Raw genomic sequence first — 18375 nt, 5'->3', positions numbered from 1 at the left:
AGCAAGCCAAGGAGATGTGTGTTTGACTCGGTGCCAGCACGGCCATAAAATGTTGGCAATTTAGTAGAGACGTGGTGCCGCGCCACTCTCCCAAAGGACCTAAATAAACTTCAGATGGAGAACATATATTTTTACTTTTTATATATATAAAAATCTGCTGGTTCATTTTTAACTCCTTTCCCCAGCCGGCCCGTGCTCAGAGGTTTTTTCAGAGCTCCAGCAGGTCCCCGTTCCTCCCGGCTGAGCGAAGGAAAAGTTAAAAGCCCGAAAAATCCGAGCAGTGCTTCACGTCTGGAGGTCGGGTTTCTTAGGGAATGGTGGCTGCAGCTGCCAGAGGGGAAAGGGGGCTTGGGGAGAAGATTCTGCTCTGCAATTTCATGCCTCAGCTTTGTAAAATGTCCCGGGGAATTTGCTGTTTTCCTGTTGACAATGCTGTAAAAGTTCAGGGTGGAGGTGAAACCTCCCTGCCACCTTCTGTTTAGGTCAGGGTGAACCACCCCAGGAGGATCTGGGGGACACTGAATGATGGGGGCTGGAATCCCAACCACCTGGGTGGGGGCAGAAAGCTCCTTTCTGTTTGCTTTTCCAGCCTGCACCCAGCTCCTGGTCTGAGCCTCCACTCGCCAGGAACAGAGCCCACATTTCCAGGGCCCGCAGCATCCCTGTTTATTGACACTGCTCCTCCGTAACGTGCTCCGAGCTGCTCCCGGAATATCCAGTTAATTGGGGATGGATTACAGATTCACCTATTTATTCTGGACATTCTTGGAGAGGTCCTGAGCTAAAATTACACAAGGAGCCACTGAGCTGTTGAGGCTATTTATTTGTTCAAAAGCCCGTTCAAATAGCTGGCGGGGCCTGGGGCAGACATTTTGGCTCTGGTGGGGCCATGAAGAGCTGGTGGGACCAGCTGTGGGTCCTCCCTGCCTTTGGGGCTTGTCAAGAGCAGCAGAGATGGGGCAAGTCGGGCTCAGGGAGTGGGACAGGCTGGAAGGTCCCTCCGTAAGAACCTCCAGGATGGTCAAGTCCAACATTTGACCCAACACCACCATACGGTGGAGAAAAACCAAGATTTAAGGGAAACACAAGAAGCTTCCATCCCAAAGGCAAGGGAGGAGCTGAAATCCCTCTCCAGGTTTGCTGTTTCCATCAGATGGTGCTGTTCTGTCTCACACTCCAGGATTTTCCAGCTCAGGTCCCTGGCCTGGAGCTCCCTTTCCCCACGGATCACTCACCAATATTTTAAATTGCCATTTAAGAGCATATTGCAAATGTGATCCTTTAATTGGTCACTGTTATGACTCTCTATTAGAGAAGACAAGTTTTTCCACACAAGGTAAGCCCTGAAAATGTTTAAAAACAACCCAGAGCTGATGTATTTATTATGCATTTCTCCATATATAAATAATTCCATGAAAAGGGGACGTAGTGAGTGGAAACTCCATTTAAAATGTGATCCCAGATGGTGGCAAAGCTCTAAAATTGCAAGGCAACATGTAAAGAAAGATTAACGACCTCAAACAGGCCCAAATTTATGAGGTGAAAGCCCCTGTAATCCTGGAGAAAAATGATACCAAACCTTCGACCAGACAGCCAGAAAATACCTCTGCTTACTCCATGTGCCCTCTGCCATTTTACATTTTCCTTTAATACTCATTATTTGGGGTTCAGTTGGTGTTCTCTCCTGCAGGGCAGAGGTTTTGCTTTGGGAGCACGGTGAGGGATTTGCCAGCTCCCACCAGGGCCCACTGATAAATCAAGGAACAGGAAAGGGATGGGAATAAGCGGTGGAGAGGAGGGAAAACGGAGCCAGGACACCTCAACGAGCCTTGAGCATCCCTGCAGCACCCAGAGCTCCCCCATGGGAGTGGGCTGAGGGGACAGAGTTGAACAATTCCAGCATCAACCCCTTGTTGTGGCCAAGTGGGAAACGTTCCGAAGGGAAGGACGTCAACATTTCTTCCCAAGGAACGCGGGTCGTCCCAGGCCAGCAGCAGCTGCTGTGTCTGAACTCCAGCCAGGAGCAGCCCATTCCCCTGGGCACCTCCAGCATCCCCTGACACTGCTCCTGCTCATCCCCCTGGCCATCCCCACCTCAGCAAGGCCATCTGGGCCATTCCACTACAACGTTTTCCAAGGATTTTCCAACTTCTTCCACAGAGCTCCTTGCACACTCTGGTGCCTTGAAGGGCAAGCCTACGGCTTTGGAGAGTGGAAGAACATCTTTCTGAACATCTTTCTGAACATCTTTCTGAACATTTTTCTGAACATCTTTCTGAACATCTTTGCAATGGCTACACTCAGAGGACCCAGAGCTTTACCCTTCCACTCACAACCCCAAAAACACCCCACGGCTGCTCTCCCACAGCCCCTCATTCCCTCATTTTTTTTTCCCCCCTTTAAAAAGTCCAGTGCTAAACCCAGGCCCAGTCTCCTTGAGAGGGCCTTTTTTTGGTGTGTGCTCATAAACACGAGCTCAGCACCAGGCCAAGGAACACACGGAGCCCCGGCTCGTGCCTGTGTTTGGATTAGGCAGCTCCGTGGCCTGGACGTTTACAGTCGGGTTGGGGCTTTTTTTTTTTTTTTTCCCCCCCCTTCCACAACTCGAGACAAACAGTGAGAGCTTTCATAAAGTGCGTTCACAAAGGGTAAATTGTGCCATTAGGAGCCGACTACCTGGTTGGTCACTGGAATTCTCCGAACTGGAACGCCACCGCGCTCCCGGCCAAAGCCAGCGCCGGGAGGGGGAACTCGTTTAACTCTGCAACTGCCCGGGAGACAGAGCACACCCAGCACAGAACTGCACAATCATTCAGGCTGGAAAAGAGCTCTGAGACCATCGAGTCCACGGCCACCACCAACCCATGTCCCCGTGTGTCACATCCACATGGTTTCAAATCCAGCGCCGGCTCCACAGGAACCATCGCGACTTCAGAGCTTCAGCTCTGAGCATCCTGTCCATCCAAGAGCATTTCTAGAGCAGGATGGGATGAAAATAAGACAACGGGAAAAACCAGGTTGCTGAACCAAGATGGAGCCAAAAGCTTGGGAGAGTTTGTTCCTGTTTTAGGCTTTCTGCCGAGTAACAAAGGATGCAGCCGGGAAGAATTTAGGACAATCAAAACGAGGCACAAGAAAACTCCTGGCCATAAGGAGCTGATGTCCAAACTCTGTTGGGTGAATCCAGCAGCCAATTCTGCTCCCCCTCGGCAAAGAACGAGGGCCTGGAGTGGCAGGACAAGGGGGAACAGCTTCAAACTGAAAGAAGGGAGAATTAAAGTAGAGCTTAGGGAGAAATCCTTCCCTGGGAGGGTGGGGAGCCCTGGCACAGGTGCCCAGAGAAGCTGTGGCTGCCCCTGGATCCCTGGAAGTGTCCAAGTCCAGGTTGGATGGGGCTTGGAGCAACCTGGGATAGTGGAAGGTGTTGGGGTTGGAACTGGATGGGTTTTAAGATCCTTCCCAACCCAAACCCAAGTGATTCCGTGATTCCATGGGCTGCACCTCTCCAGCAGTGACACGGGCACTGCATCTCCTGCTCTGGCCATCATTCCAACAACTCCTTCTTAAACAATTAAGAGGTTAAATTAGTGACTTCTTACAAAAACATAACGTACTCCAGGACATAATACACACAGTGATATAGAACTTTAAATCCTACTCATGTTAGGAAACAGGCTCGGGCATCTTTGGACTCCTGAACGCAAAACCGCGCTTGTTAGAAATATCCTTGTCGTGCTCAAGGCCTTCCTTGGGTAAAACCAATAATTAACTACATTTTAAGGGACACAGTTTCAGGGAAGCTCTCCAGCACACCCTTAATAACTCCAGTGGTTTCCCTCCTGACACAAAAACGTGACGGATTCCAAGCAGCACGTGCCGGAGCAGGGAGTTGTGCTGTTATCCAGGAGGGAAGAAGCCTCTCCCAGCAGCACCGATGTCCAAATCCTCTTGCCTCGAGCTCTGGCAAGTTCTGCCCTTGTGTAATCGCTTGTTTTGTAAGTGTTGCTTGTTTCTGTGCTTTTCTTATAAAAAGAAATCAATAAATTCTCCAGGCAGATAAATTCCACCCAATAAATGTGTCGCTCCTCTATCCCCGTGGACATAATAATGCCCTCACTCTTGTCCCAACTTGGAGCGCTCACAAATCACCATTAAAAATAAATCTGCCAACCTCAGGCAAGCAGCTCATTTTTAATAAAGCCTTTTACCTCCTTTCCTAACGCCAGACAAGATCCTGGAGCAGCTCAGTGCCCGAGGGATGGCAGCTCCCATCCTCTGTGCCAGCCCATCCCGGTGCTGCCATGGGGCTCCTGCCCTGTGTTCTCCTGGGATAGGTTTGGGGCTGGATTTGTCACCCTGGGGCTCGTGCCCTGTGTTTTCCTGGGATAGGTTTGGGGCTGGATTTGTCACCCTGGGGCTCGTGCCCTGTGTTTTCCTGGCATAAGTTTGGGGCTGGATTTCTTGGTGCCAGTGTTGCTGTGGGGCTTGTGCCCGGTGTTTCCCAGGAAAGGTTTTGGGCTGAATTTGTCAGTCCTGGTGCTGCCATGGGGCTCGTGCCTTGTCTTTACCTGGAATATGTTTTAGGCTGGATTTCTCCATCCTGGTGCCACACTGGGGCTTGTGCCTTGTGCTTTCCTGGGATATTCTGAGGCTGGATTTCTCCATCCTGCTGCTGTAATGGGGCTCATACCTTGTCTTTACCTGGGATGAGTTTGGGATGTCCTCTGTTCACCTGGGATGCCTTTTGGGCTGGATTTCTTGGCCCTGCTGCCACCCTGGGGCTGTGCCTTGTGTTTTTCTGGGATATATTTGGGGCTGGATTTCTCATCCCAATGCCACCGTGGGGCTCGTGCCTTGTCTTTACCCAGGATATGTTTTGGGCTGGATTTCTCCATCCCAGTGCTGTCATGGGGCTGGTTTGTGCCTTGTCTTTACCCGGGATATGTTTTGGGCTGGATTTCTCCATCCTAGTGCCACCCTGGGGCTCGTGCCCTGAGTTTTCCTGGGATATGTTTTGGGCTGGATTTCTTCATCCCAGCGCTGCCATGGGACACATGTCCTCAGTTTACCTGGGATGTATTTGGAGCTAGATTTCTCCATCCCAGTGCTGTCATGGGGCTGGTTTGTGCCTTGTCTTTACTCGGGATATGTTTTGGGCTGGATTTCTCCATCCCAGTGCTGTCACGGGGCTGGTTTGTGCCTTGTCTTTACTCGGGATATGTTTTGGGCTGGATTTCTCCATCCCAGTGCTGTCATGGGGCTGGTTTGTGCCTTGTTTTCCTGGGATAGGTTTGGGGCTGGGTTTCTTGGTGCCGGCATTGCTGTGGGGCTCGCACTCTGCGTTTCCTGGCGCAGGTTTTGGGCTGCATTTCTCGGTCCCGCTGCCACCCTGGGGCTCGTGCCCTGTGTTTACCCAGGCTGCGTTTTGGGCTGGACTTCTCCCATCTCCCACAGCCCGTCACCCCCGGGAGCGGGTCCCAAACACTGCTCCCATTGATGCCGCGGGGCCGGGGCGATGCCGGAGCGGGGATGGTGGGTGGGGGGGTTTGCCTGCCGAAATTCGGTTCTGGCTGGGTGTTTAATATTCCCCCTCATGCCGGGCTGTTTCTGCTCGCTGCTGCCTGTCAGTTAAGCCCGGGGATGTTTATTTTAACGGCCACTTGTGGTCAAGGCTGGTGCCAGTTGTACGGCATCGGTTACGCACATTTAGCGCTGGGGACTCGGCCCCCGGCTCCCCGAGCACGGAAGGCAGCCAGGGCTGCCCGGCCTAATGTGAAACAACTGAACTCTTCCAGCAGTCCCTGCTCCAGATTTAACCCTTGCTGGGCAGGAGCTGGCTGATTCCACAGCTCAGCCTTCCCACATCATCCCATATCCTGGCCCTTGTCCCATCTGCTGCTTCCCAAACTGCCCCGGCAGCAAAACGTCTCGGGGTGATGATCCGAAAGCACCAGAAGGAGCAGGCATGTCCTCACTTGTTTAAGGAAGCAGTTTTTAGGGGAAGGAGAGGATTTTTATGGATTTATCATTACTCCAAGAGCACAATACACTACTGGGGGTGGTCACAAATTAATTGAACTAACTGGAAAAGCCCTCCAAGATCATCGAGTCCAAGCTGTGACCGATCAGCACCCGATCAACCAGACCAGAGCACTGAGTGCTACGGGATGCTCTACATCCCTGCCTGGTGGGCTGACACGTGCTTGGGGCACAAAGCCAGGCCAGCCCAGCTCCCTGACAGGAGCCTGGCCTTGGCACAGCCCCGTCCCCAACCCCAAACCTCGTGGCGAGTGACCGGGCAGTGCAAGGCGAGCCCCTGCTGCTGCGCCAGAGCCGGGCCCATGCTCAAACGTGAAATAACCCGGGGCCCGCAGCAGAACTGTGCATCATTTCTGATGGCCTGGACGGGCTCCAAGATGCTAATCAGCCCCAGATTAAGTCATCAAGCAAACTGATGAGCAATCACATTCTGTCAGCGCAGCTGCACGGCATTACCCGGCGCGGAGGGAAGGGAAGGCGGCTCCGTGCGCGGATCCGACGGGAAGGGAGCAGGAGGGCTTGGAGGAGCTGGGCTGAGCTGCCACGGGCTCTGCACAGCAGCAGCCCCAGCTCCTGGCCCTGCTTCTGCCCCCAAGATTTGCCAAAATCACGCCCAGGTGATGGGTGTGGCCGTGCCCAGCCCGATCTGGTGGCACACGGCTGCTCCCATGGCATCCCAGGGTTCTCCGGGATTACCACACGTGGCAAGGGGCAGCTTTGTTTTCCACGGAGAAGCCCTGTGGGAGTGCTTTAACTGGACCATCAAAGGTGCTGCTAACAACTATGAGGGGCAGTAATTAACAGAAACTCGTTAACAGTGAAGCACATGGAAAACTGATGCTCAAATCCCAACTCCATTCGGTGGGAATCTCTCAAGGAGAAGAGATTCCAGGCTTGTTCTCAACATGACCCCACTGGCTTTGCAGAGTTCTCACCCAGAGAGAGCTTCTTCCTAAAACCTGCCCAGGAAATAAATCAAACCAGGAAATAAATCAAATCAAAGCAGCCTAAATGTCCAATAAAGAGATGCAGAATACCTCTGGGAAGTTTTATCACCATAAAATACTAATTCTGAATTTTTCTGCTCTAAATTTTTCTGCTGGCAATATTAATTAAGAGAAAGATTTCTACTCATATTTTAATACTGCTTGAGAGGAAATGAATTAACTAGAGTTGCTAGCAGGGAATGGACTCTTTTTACAGATCATGGACGTGGATACACAGCACCACATCTCCAGCCATCCCTTCCCTGTGGTTTTCTCATCACTTTTTTTGGCTCCTTTGGGAACTCCCCTCCCAAGACGATTGTTTGCCTGGATGTGAACACCTGGAAAGTCACAGAATCCCTGGAGGGGTCAGGCTGGAAGGGCCCACAGTGGGAATCTTCTCCCACCTCCCTGGGTCATCCCAGAGCACGGGATTGTGCCCAGACAGCTCTGGAATATCTCCAGTGAGGGAGATTCCACAGCCTCTCCGCGGGCACACAGGGAAGGGGGATGATGACATTTAATCCAGGACAATGACCCACAGCCTCCTTTCAATTCCTTCCTCTAAAAATAAAAAATAAAAAAAACAATTTAAAAATTAAAAAAAAAAAAACAAAGAAAAGAGAAGAAACTCTGCATTTCGGGGCAGGTGATGGAGATGAAACCAGGACGCAGCGTCAGACGCTTCCTAATAAAACCCTGGGAATAGCAAGGCCAAGCTGCACCGTGTTAAAATTCAAGGCTAATTTAAAATCTTGTTCCTTAGTGCAAAAGCTGGAAAGACGCCCAAGCAGAGGGAGGAGGGAAAAAATAATAACCAAGCCAATTGTATATTTCTCCTAGAAATTCCATGTCAGGAGGTACCTCAGGACTGCACCCGCGGGCTCCAATTTCAATAAATCAACACAGCGTGCGGGGCAACGGTAGCACAAAGTCCTGCTCTCCCTGCAGAACCCAGCCAGGTAAAATCACCAGGAACAAAATGCCCATTCTTCCTGCTCCTTGGCAAGGGGACAAATTACTTTCTGCACCTCTCTGTGCTGAAGGAGTGGTTATTAAATGCAGTCGGGGCTGCCTTTCCAGCTGAAATCGCGGGCGGAACCGAGCGAGCGCCGCTGGCCGCGAGGGATGCGGGGAGCAGCGCCGGGATGAGGCCACCCCCACGCGCCTCCCTGCCCATCCAAGGGCTTAAACGAGTCGGGTTTGGGGTCAGGATGGACACAGATGTGCAGTGGGCACAGGTTTTTGGCAGTAATTTACGGATTGTTCCGACGGTCGCGGCCGGAACGAGGAGGTGAGAGGCGCTCCGAGCTCTCTGCTCATCCCAAACGTGTCTGCACACAAAGAATCCTGGTGGATTTGGTTGAAGAGCAGCTTGCCCATGTCTGGGACACGGCTATGTGAGGACCGTGAAAACAGCAAGGAAGGGAGGGATCAGAAAGATTTATGAGAGGAAAGGAGAAAAAAAAAATAAAGGGCTGGATGTAAAACACAACATTAAATCAGTGATTTGAAGAGGGGTGTCCCCATCTCTTCACTCACCACCTCCACTGTCCCCCCCATAAGGACATTTCACACCATTTCTACTACAAATCATTTCACATTTCCTTTACAACCAACCTCCCTCTCTTTGTTACTGGATGGCACCAGAAGCTCCAACTGCAGACATTATCCCGAAGGATAATGGGAAAAGCCAGGGTTTGGAGCACTTCTAACTCAGTGCTGAGAACGAGACAGTTGGTGGGAACAAAAAAAAAAAAAGTATATAGAGATTTCTATAAGAGATTTACCTTTTTTTACCCCTGAAATTTGAATTTTCACCGAGTCTCCCAGCACGTGGGATTTTGGAAAGTTCTGACTGAGAGAAATGGGATTTATTCCAGCCACAACCAGCACATCCAAGCAGCCACTGGGTCCAACCCCTCCTGGAAGCCACATGCCAGTGGGAGATGTCCCACAGCCGGTGACCCTGAGCGCTCCAGAGACACAGCAGGGAAAAATAAAGACTTCAGGATCCAACTATTCCACAAAAAAAAAAAAAAAAAGCAGCCAGCCCAAATGTAGCCACGGGCTGGTCCTTGAGGAAAGGACTGCACGTGGCACTCGGTGCCCTGCTTGGTGACAAGGTGATGCTCAAGGCCCCAAAGGTTGGATTGATGATCTTGGATTCTGGGATTCAGTGATTTTGGGGAGCGGCAGAAATCTGGGTTTTCTGTGCAGCATTTCTGCACAGACACAAACTCTCCATGGATAACCCCTCAGCTATTTGTTGGGATTTAAATTCCACCTTTAGCTTGCCACATAAAACACCTCGGAGACTTCGTGCCTTCCATAAAATATTCCAAAAAGCAGCTTCTCACCCACACAGGCACCTCAGTGCCTTCAAAGTGCACCCCAACCCCGAGAGAGAGCTGCCAGAACCTCTCTATTAGTGATTAACACATTTCCAAATCCATGCATTAATTAAAATAAAATTAAGAAGCCGGGAAATGAAACTCCTGAATAGCACTGGCCATTAAAACATCTTTAGTTCAGCACAGCCAGCAATTTCCTCCTATATTTAGGGAAAATATAGTTATGGGGCTGACCATTGCCTGGTGTTAATAACAATATTCCCAAATTTGGCCTTTTCTCCCAAATTTACCCTGAACCAAGACAAATACAGAAGGAACTGGCAAATTTGGGAAGCCACTCAGGGCTGGATGGGCAGGAGAGTCCGTGGCTTCTCCCTGGATGGAGGAGCCAGTGCAGAATCCATGGAGAGGGATAATTTCAGTGGGATTTTAGAACTGGGACCACCTCAGCTGCCTGAAGCGCAGATCTCAGGAATGCCATCCAGGCCCTGCAGAGCTCCTGGAGCAGCACTCTTTTCCAAAACCAAGGAACATTGGGAAATGGTGGCGTGAGGGCACAGAACTCCTCTTTGCTTTGTCCAGCTGCAATATCTGAACTTCATCCCTCGTGGCTTCACCCAAAAAACACAGCTCACGTGGAAAACAGCAACTGCTGAAGGGGAGCAGGAATTACTGCAAGGAATTCAGGAGAAGCTGCCATGGTCACTGGAGAGGGAAGTGCCCAGAGCATGGAATCTACTGGTTTGTGACCAATAAAAAACACCCCACAATGATTCTGTGCCACATTACACCAAAATACCTTTTTCTAACATCAGTGGTGGAAAACTTTTAACCTTAAATTTTAGGCTGAAACCCTCAAAGTCAATCACAGCGAACGCTGAATTCTAAAAAGCGACAACTTGGGTGGTTTTTAAAATTCTTTGAACAAAATCCTCCTGCTACGTTTTACCCAGGGACTCACAAAAAGAGGGAGAACTCCTCAGGGATCACTGCCATGAATAAAACAGAGGTGTACAAATATTGATAATTCCCTTCCAGCCAGCCCCCAGCCGGCAGGGGAAGGGTTAATCCTGGGAGCACTGGAGCTTTATGGTGTGCACAGCCCAGAATTAGCTCCCACCCCAAAATGAAACACCGCCAAAGCTGTCCTGCATTAAGGGCACTGGAACTCCATAATAATTTATGAACTGGACTCTGGTTTTTTACACCCCGGGCAAACAATGGCGAGGCAGGAGGTCCGAGGAAGCCGAGGGTTAAAGGTGATTTTGTATTACCCGAATTCCCTTCAAGAACTCAGCACATGACCATTAGCCTGCTTTATCTGCCTCCATTAAGAAGAGCTGATGAAAACTTTTAATCTGCTTCCCAACGGCTCCAAGCACTGGAGGGGACAGGAGATTGTTTTGTTGGGAGCACGGGGATATAAAAATAAAATGAAAATGGAAGTGGGGAGTGGGGTTGGCCAGGCATCAGTGGGGATTGAGGAGCTGTCCCCTCACTGTGGGCACCTGGCCATGGGTGACACTGCCCTGTCCACGCCTCTGCCCAGCCTAGGGATGGGTGGGATACCAGGGAGGAATATCCCTGATGGGATACCAGGCAGGAATTCCTCCCTGGGAGGGTGGGCAGGCCCTGGCACAGATTCCCAGAGCAGCTGTGGCTGCCCCTGGATCCCGGGAGTGTCCAAGGTCAGCTTGGACAGGGCTTGGAGCAGCCTGGGACAGTGGGAGGTGTCCCTGACCATGGCAGGGGGTGGCACTGGATGATCCCTAAATTCCCTTCCAACCCATTCCGTGATTTCTGGGAGAAAACACCAGTCACAAATTACCACGGACTCACTGCAGGTGATAAATCACATTTTTTCCCCACATCAGGATGACTTTCTGCACATTCCCTCCTGTCCTTCCTGTCCTTCCCACTGCCCCAACACCAGCCCTGCCCCAAGGGGTTCTTGGTCTTACAAACCCCACCCTGCACCCTCCTGCTCCCAGAGCATCCCAGGCACAGGGCCCAGGGCTCTCCCTTCTCCTCTGTCACAGCAAACTGGCCCCAAAAACTGAGCAAATTTATCCCACTTTGCCCCAAAATCCCAGGAATTTGGCTGACAGCGAAGCTGCCAGGAAGATTTCATGGGTGAGATGTGTGGGGATTTCAAAGCAGGGAGGTTTTCCCCTGCTCCTCCTCAGCTTGGCACTACTCTCACTTTACAAGAGGTTCAACTCCTGGAGTAGAAGTTGTGAGTGGAGAGCATCACCCAGGGAGAAGGGAATGGGATGCCCCCCAGTCCTACAGCCCTGCCTCACCCAAAATCTGCCTCCACCTCTGCACCCCCAGGCCCTCGTGGTGCATCCCTTTTAAACAAACCAGGATGGAATTAAGCCAGTGGCTCACCCAGCCCTGCCTTGCAGCTCCAGCTACTCAGTGTGCATGTGAGGATTAAAAAAAAAAAAAAAAACCAAAAAAACAGAACTAAACTGGAAACCCTGGAAGGGGAATATTTATTTATTTATTTATTTATTTATTTATTTATTTATTTATTTGAAAGTGGATTTTAATTTTTTTTATTTAGTTATTCACTTGGAAGTGGATTATTTATTTGTTTGTTCATTTGGAAGTGGATTGTTTATTTATCCATTTCTTCATTTGGAAGATGATTATTCATTTATTTATTTATAATGGATTATTTATTTACTCATTCATTTGGAAGTGGATCATTCATTTATTTGCAGAGCCAAGCCAGAGGCATCTTCTGCCTTAAAGCCCCAAACAAACCCGAGCCACTGCTCAAGGAGAACAAATCGAGGATGTTTCCAACAGAAACAAACAGCACAGGCACGAAGCAGAGGGAAAACACTGAGCAATCCCCAAAACCTGTCCAGTCCAAGGTGACAGAGGAAAGCCCTTCAGCACCCCCAGGGCTGCCCTGGCAGGTTATTTCTCTCTGCAGGCACATCCATCACCCACTGCCATCCCCAGCAAGCGCCAGCAGGGAAATTCCTCCCTGGGGCTGGGTTCTGGGGTGATGGATTTACCCTCACACGGGACAGCTCCAGGAAATCCAGGAGCTCTGGGAATGCAGAGATCTGTGGGAATCAATCCCCAGGGATGGATCCTGTGCCACACAGCCTGTCCCTGTCCCCAGGGCAGTGAGCACCCTTTGATCAGCACAGGGAGCCTGGGACAGACCCTGCCAGAGCCCCAGGGAGCAGGGGCTGAGGGATGGCACCACTGACAAGGGCTTTGTGCTGAGTCTTAACTTCTTTTTGCCAGGCTGGGACTAAATGCATGAGTCAGTATTTCTGGTTCAGACTCAGATATTTGTTAGTTTTTATCTCTGTTACAGTCTCACAAACCACTTCACTCCAACAAACTAAAAATGGAGCCCTGTCTTTCTCTCTCTACAAGGCCTTTTAAGGATAAACTGTGCAATTAAGAAATGACACCTGAATTATTTTCACTTTTAACCCAATAACCAACCACCCGTGCCTGCAATGGGGACTTTTTATCCAATTACACAAAACCACCCAAACCCATGGGGAAGAAGGGGAAGGAGAAGAAAGGAGGAGAAGGTGAAGGAGAAGGAGAAGGAGAAGGAGAAGGAGAAGGAGAAGGAGAAGGAGAAGGAGAAGGAGAAGGAGAAGGAGAAGGAGAAGGAGAAGGAGGAGGAGGAGGAGGAGGAGGAGAAGAAGGAGGAGAAAAAGGAGGAGAAGAAGGCAAAGAAGAAGGCAAAGAAGAAGGAGAAAAAGAAGGAGAAAAAGAAGGAGAGAAAGAAGGAGAAAAAGAAAGAGAAAAAGAAGGAGAAAAAGAAGGAGAAAAAGAAGGAGAAAAAGGAGGAGAAAAAGGAGGAGAAGAAGGAGGAGAAAAAGGAGAAGAAGAAGGCCCAGCCTCCACCCCAAAACCTTCATCTTGCTTTATATCTATTCCTGTATTCTAAACCCTTAAACTCTGAGTTTTCCACCCTGTGATATCACACCCTTCTACTCAAACTCCACACCCACAATCCCAGTTCTGTCATTCCATTTTGGAAGCTTCTCCACGGCCTCAGGTCAAATGCAGTGTTCTCCTGGGGGCCAGCACAGAAAGTTTAAAAAAAACTCTCAGCAGTCAGGGTTCCAACAGCTTTGGACCCTCCAACTCCCACTCTGAGCACAGTCAGGGCAAAAGCAGCCCTGGAAAGGGAATTATTTCCTTCACCCCTTTGCTCGGCGTGGCCCATCCCAGATGGCACCAGCACCACCCCCCTGTTCCAACGAAACCAATTAAATTTGGATTAATCCTGGTTAGCACAAGTCTGGAAAAAAAACTTTATTTGCTCAGATCCCAGGCCAGGAAGTGGAAGCCAAGGGGATCAGGGGCCTGCAGTCCCCTGGGATGGCCAGGACACTGCCAGGGGTGTGCAGCTTCCAGGGTTTTGCTCCCCACCAAACCCCAGGGTGAGCACAGAGGAACAGGGGATGGCACCAAGGGACAGGCTCAGAGCAATTTCTACAGGCACAGACCACAGAAGCTCTAAAACATAACCCTTGGGTGCTTAAAGCAGCCTGGGGCCCAAAGAACAGGAGGATTTTTAATTTAATAACCAGTCCTGCAGGTGCAAACAAGGTGGGAAAGGCAAGGGAGTTGTTTTCCCTTCCCAACAAGTCTGCAAGGGTCAAAACATCCCCGCCCCGGGCTGGTGACAAAATGTATATTTATATTTTAGAATTTTATATTTATATTTATATAGGAGTGTATATTTATATAGGAGTGTATATTTATATAGGAGTGTATATTTGAGTGTATATTTATATTTATATTTATATTTATATTTATATTTATATTTATATTTATATTTATATTTATATTTATTTGTGTGTGCTGGAGCTGAGGGTTTGGGGGAGCAGCGGGCAGAGCACTTTGCTGACGATGCAAAATCTCATTTTTAGAGCAAGATCACAAAATCCCACAAGGCTGGAAAAGCCCTCCAGGACCATCGAGTCCCAGCTGTGCCTGATCCCCACCTTGTCCCCAGCCCAGAGCTCTGAGTGCCACCTCCAGGAATTCCTGGGACACCTCCAGGGATGGGAACTCCAAACTCCCCTGGGCAGTTCCACTGCTCAGAATCCCATTCTCTTGTCTTTCAGCTTGTGTTTGACACCAAAACGAGAAGTAAATTCATGATTAAACGAATGAATCCCTCCTGCAGAACACGGGACAGCCGAGGTGTTGGGATGTGGGTACCCAAAGCTGCAATCCCACAGAACAACATCCCCCTGCCACGGATCTGAACCCCCAGAAGCCACGGGGCCACCAGAGGTCTGTCCCTGTCCCCAGGCTGGGCACGATGGGGGCTTTGCAGTGGCTTCTGGTGGCAGCCAAGAAACACCAGAGAGCCCGAGGAGAGGATGGGAAGAGAGGGAGAAAGGAGGAAAGGCAAATGAGGGATTTCACACCTGGAATGTGTTTAGGAAATGCAATTAAAACAACTGATCCCTGTTACTAAACTGCCAGGTTGAGATTCCTGCTCCTCTGGGAATCTGTGCCCACCCTCCCAGGGAGCAATTCCCAATTCCCTGCATCCCACCCATCCCTGCCCTCTGGCACTGGGATTCCCTGTGTCCTGTGTCCATCCCTTGTCCCCAGTCCCTCTCCAGCTCTCCTGGAGCCCCTTCAGGCCCTGCCAGGGCTCTGAGCTCTCCCTGGATCCCTCCCTTCTCCAGGTGAGCAATTCCAGCTCTCCCAGAGCAGAGGGGTTCCCTGGGAGGAGCAGCCCCCACACCCAGAATGGCAATGCCAGGCCGGGAGAAGCAGAATCCACTAAAAACAAATAATCAGGAATAGCCCAAACCTCTCTCCTGTCCCTGTAACCTTCACAGACAGAAACAGGAACTGGAAGTTGAGCGGTCTGGGGGTTTTAGATCCCCCAGGGGTCAAACCCAGCCCCTTCCTCTCCCTCCTTCCCTCAGATTCCTCTTGCTTGGAATCTTCAAGCAGGTAAGAAAATAAAAGCCCAATTAGAGCTACTGTAACTCCCCAATTGTTTAGACATAATTGTCTAAATAAAACAAAGGGCTTAATTAGCAAGATCATCAACATAAAGGCAGATTTGAATAAACATTCACTTTGTCAGTCAGAAGCAATTAAGGTTTCTCTTGATAAGAGCAATCTCAGCTGGATGCAGATGTTTTTAATAATGCAAATATTTTTTCTGCTTGGAATAATTAAGCCCAGTATTTTTTAAAAGAAACTCTGCAAAGGCTGGTGCTGGGAATAATCAATATTTCCCTTTTTCCCCCAAGAACCACACCATGAATGCTTGATAAGGGAATTTTCAGCAGCAAGGGAAGTGTCCTCACACTGAGGATTTACAAGAAATACTTTTGTGTCCCACTTCAGTCAAACAAAAAAAAAAAAAAATCTGGCCTTTAAAAGTCTCTCCCAGCTCAAACCATTCCAGGATTCTCTGATTTCAGCTGAAATAAGAATATAAATGGAAGCAATTTATGCCCAGTGAGAGTGGGTTTCTGTGCATTAATACAAATGCCAAGTGCCCAGTGGGATATTTCTAGGGGCAGATAAAGGAAGGACTCACAGAAATGACCTCCTGTGATCGCTCTGATGTTGCTCCAACCCAGCTGACTGCTCCTGGCCCTGCAGAGATCCCAGGATGGGATTGTTCCCACTCCATGAGCCCTGTCCCAAGGCTGGACTCCATGACCTTGGAGGTCCTTCCCAACCTGAATTATTCCATCCCTGCCTCTGTCCCCGCAGGGCTCAGCCAGGACGGTGGTTTGGAAGATTTCACCCACGCAGGAACATGAAAATCCACTTATTTAATACCCTCTGAATGGGCTTTGCTCCTTGCTGGAGGTCAAGGGGAAGAACACGATGGTAAAAATAAATAAATCACCCTGCAACTTCATGCTGGTGGTGCCCAGGGCAGCTCCTGTCAGTGCTGAATTCCTCCTCCCGTGGCTGATCCTTCTGCACACGCTGCTAATCAGCTCAGCCCTCCCTCCCCTCTGCCCCAAACTGCATTTAAAACACAAATAATAATAATAAAACATCATAAAAACGTCACCAGACAAAGCAAATACACCAGAACCCCAAACCTGCTCTCGCTCATATTTTGTCCCAGCCCCTATAAAATTAACTTTTACAACTTTTACTGGCAACTCCAACCTGGGTCGAAATTATTCTCTGATTACTGTGCCCATATATCTCAGGGCAGCCAGTGACCCTCATCCAATTACCTTCAGGAACACTTTGCACACACCCAGGCTCCACAATTAAATCTGGGATAATGCACACCCCGCTCCCAGGGTGGAAAAGTCTCCCTGGATGATTTGAAATGTGGCAAAAACGAAAAAAAAAAAAAAAAAAAAATTTGCTCTTTTAATCCCAAAATCAATCATGCACAAACTTTAACGGCCTGGGAGGGTTGTGAGGGTGTTTTTTTGTTTTTTTTTTTTTTGTTTTTCAAACACAAAAATCCAAATAAAAGCCCCCTCAGCATGCACGGTGCTGGCTTTAATTTCCTTGAGTGAACAGCGTGTTTGCAGGGAAGAGGAATACCTGGAATTTGGGCTCGTTACTGCCCTATGAAATATGTCTCCAACGCCAGGCCTGGCTGGGGGATGGATTTAAGCCTGACTTAGTGCAGTTGCTCCAGCCCAAGTGTCAGGAAGGGGGAGTTTAATTAGCCCTGGCTGTGCTGGGCACTGCAATCAGGTTCTGCTCACGCTGAGCCGCTCTGGCTCCCACGGCCCCAAAAGCACTGAAGGGGAAGGGGGGAGAGGAATGGGGTGGAAAGCTCCCATTGGATTTTATCCCACTGGATTGATCCCATTGCATCTGTCCCATTGGATTGATCCCTTTGGATTTATCCCACTGGATTGATCCCATTGGATCTGTCCCATTGGATTGATCCCTTTGGATTTATCCCACTGGATTTATCCCATTGGATCTGTCCCATTGGACTGATCCCTTTGGATTGATCCCACTGGATTTATCCCAGTGGATTCGTCCCACTGGATTTATCCTACTGGATTTATCCCGTTGGATCTGTCTCATTGTGTTGTGATGCACTAAAAAAAGGGAATTACTACACCATTGGATTTGTCCCACTGGATTTACCCCATTGGATTTATCCCAATGGATCTGTCCCATTGGATCTATCCTATTGGATCTGTCCCACTGGATTTATCCCATTGGATCTGTCCCATTGGACTGATCCCATTGGATTTATCCCACTGGATTTATCCCATTGGATCTGTCCCATTGGATTGATCTCATTGGATTTATCCCATTTGATTTATCCCAGTGGATTTGTCCCACTGGATTTATCCCACTGGATCTAGCCCATTGTGTTTGTCCCACTGGATTTATCCCATTGAATCTGTCCCATTGGATTTATCCCACTGGATTTACCCCATTGGATCTATCCCATTGGATCTATCCCATTAGATTTACCCCATTGGATCTATCGGATCTGTCCCATTGAATTTACCCCACTGGATTTATCCCATTGGATCTATCCCATTGGATTGATCCCATTGGATTTATCCCATTGGATCTACCCCACTGGATTTATCCCATTGGATTTACCCCATTGGATCTATCCCACTGGATCTATCCCACTGGATTTGTCCCACTGGATTTATCCCATTGGATTCACCCCACTGGATTTACCCCACTGGATCTATCCCACTGGATCTATCCCACTGGATTTGTCCCACTGGATTTATCCCATTGGATTCACCCCACTGGATTTACCCAATTGGATCTATCCCACTGGATCTATCCCACTGGATTTGTCCCACTGGATTTATCCCATTGGATTCACCCCACTGGATTTACCCCATTGGATCTATCCCACTGGATTGATCCCACTGGATTTACTCCATTGGATCTGTCCCACTGGATTGATCCCATTGGATCTGTCCCACTGGATTGATCCCATTGGATTTACTCCATTGGATCTGTCCCACTGGATTGATCCCATTGGATCTGTCCCA

At 49.4% G+C, this 18375-nt stretch overlaps 1 protein-coding gene and 1 long non-coding RNA gene across 6 annotated transcripts in view; one reads left to right on the top strand and one right to left on the bottom strand.

Annotated features, from left to right (window-relative positions):
* LMF1 (lipase maturation factor 1) overlaps window positions 1-18375 on the bottom strand; it is a 152846-nt gene that overhangs the window by 54727 nt on the left and 79744 nt on the right. The gene's annotated exons all lie outside the window — the stretch shown is intronic.
* LOC128815147 (uncharacterized) lies at window positions 13426-16280 on the top strand. 2 transcript variants are annotated; one of them, XR_008439562.1, is made up of 3 exons: window positions 13426-13658; window positions 14503-14674; window positions 16130-16280. It is a non-coding gene; the product is annotated as an uncharacterized LOC128815147 (long non-coding RNA). The 2 variants fall into 2 exon arrangements; XR_008439561.1 differs by lacking the exon at window positions 13426-13658 and adding an exon at window positions 13854-13981.

This window comes from Vidua macroura, chromosome 16, assembly GCF_024509145.1.
Source record: "Vidua macroura isolate BioBank_ID:100142 chromosome 16, ASM2450914v1, whole genome shotgun sequence".
Taxonomy (NCBI): Eukaryota; Metazoa; Chordata; class Aves; order Passeriformes; family Viduidae; genus Vidua; species Vidua macroura.
Note: the sequence above shows the minus strand (reverse complement) of the source record. Positions and strands in the feature narration are given on the sequence as shown.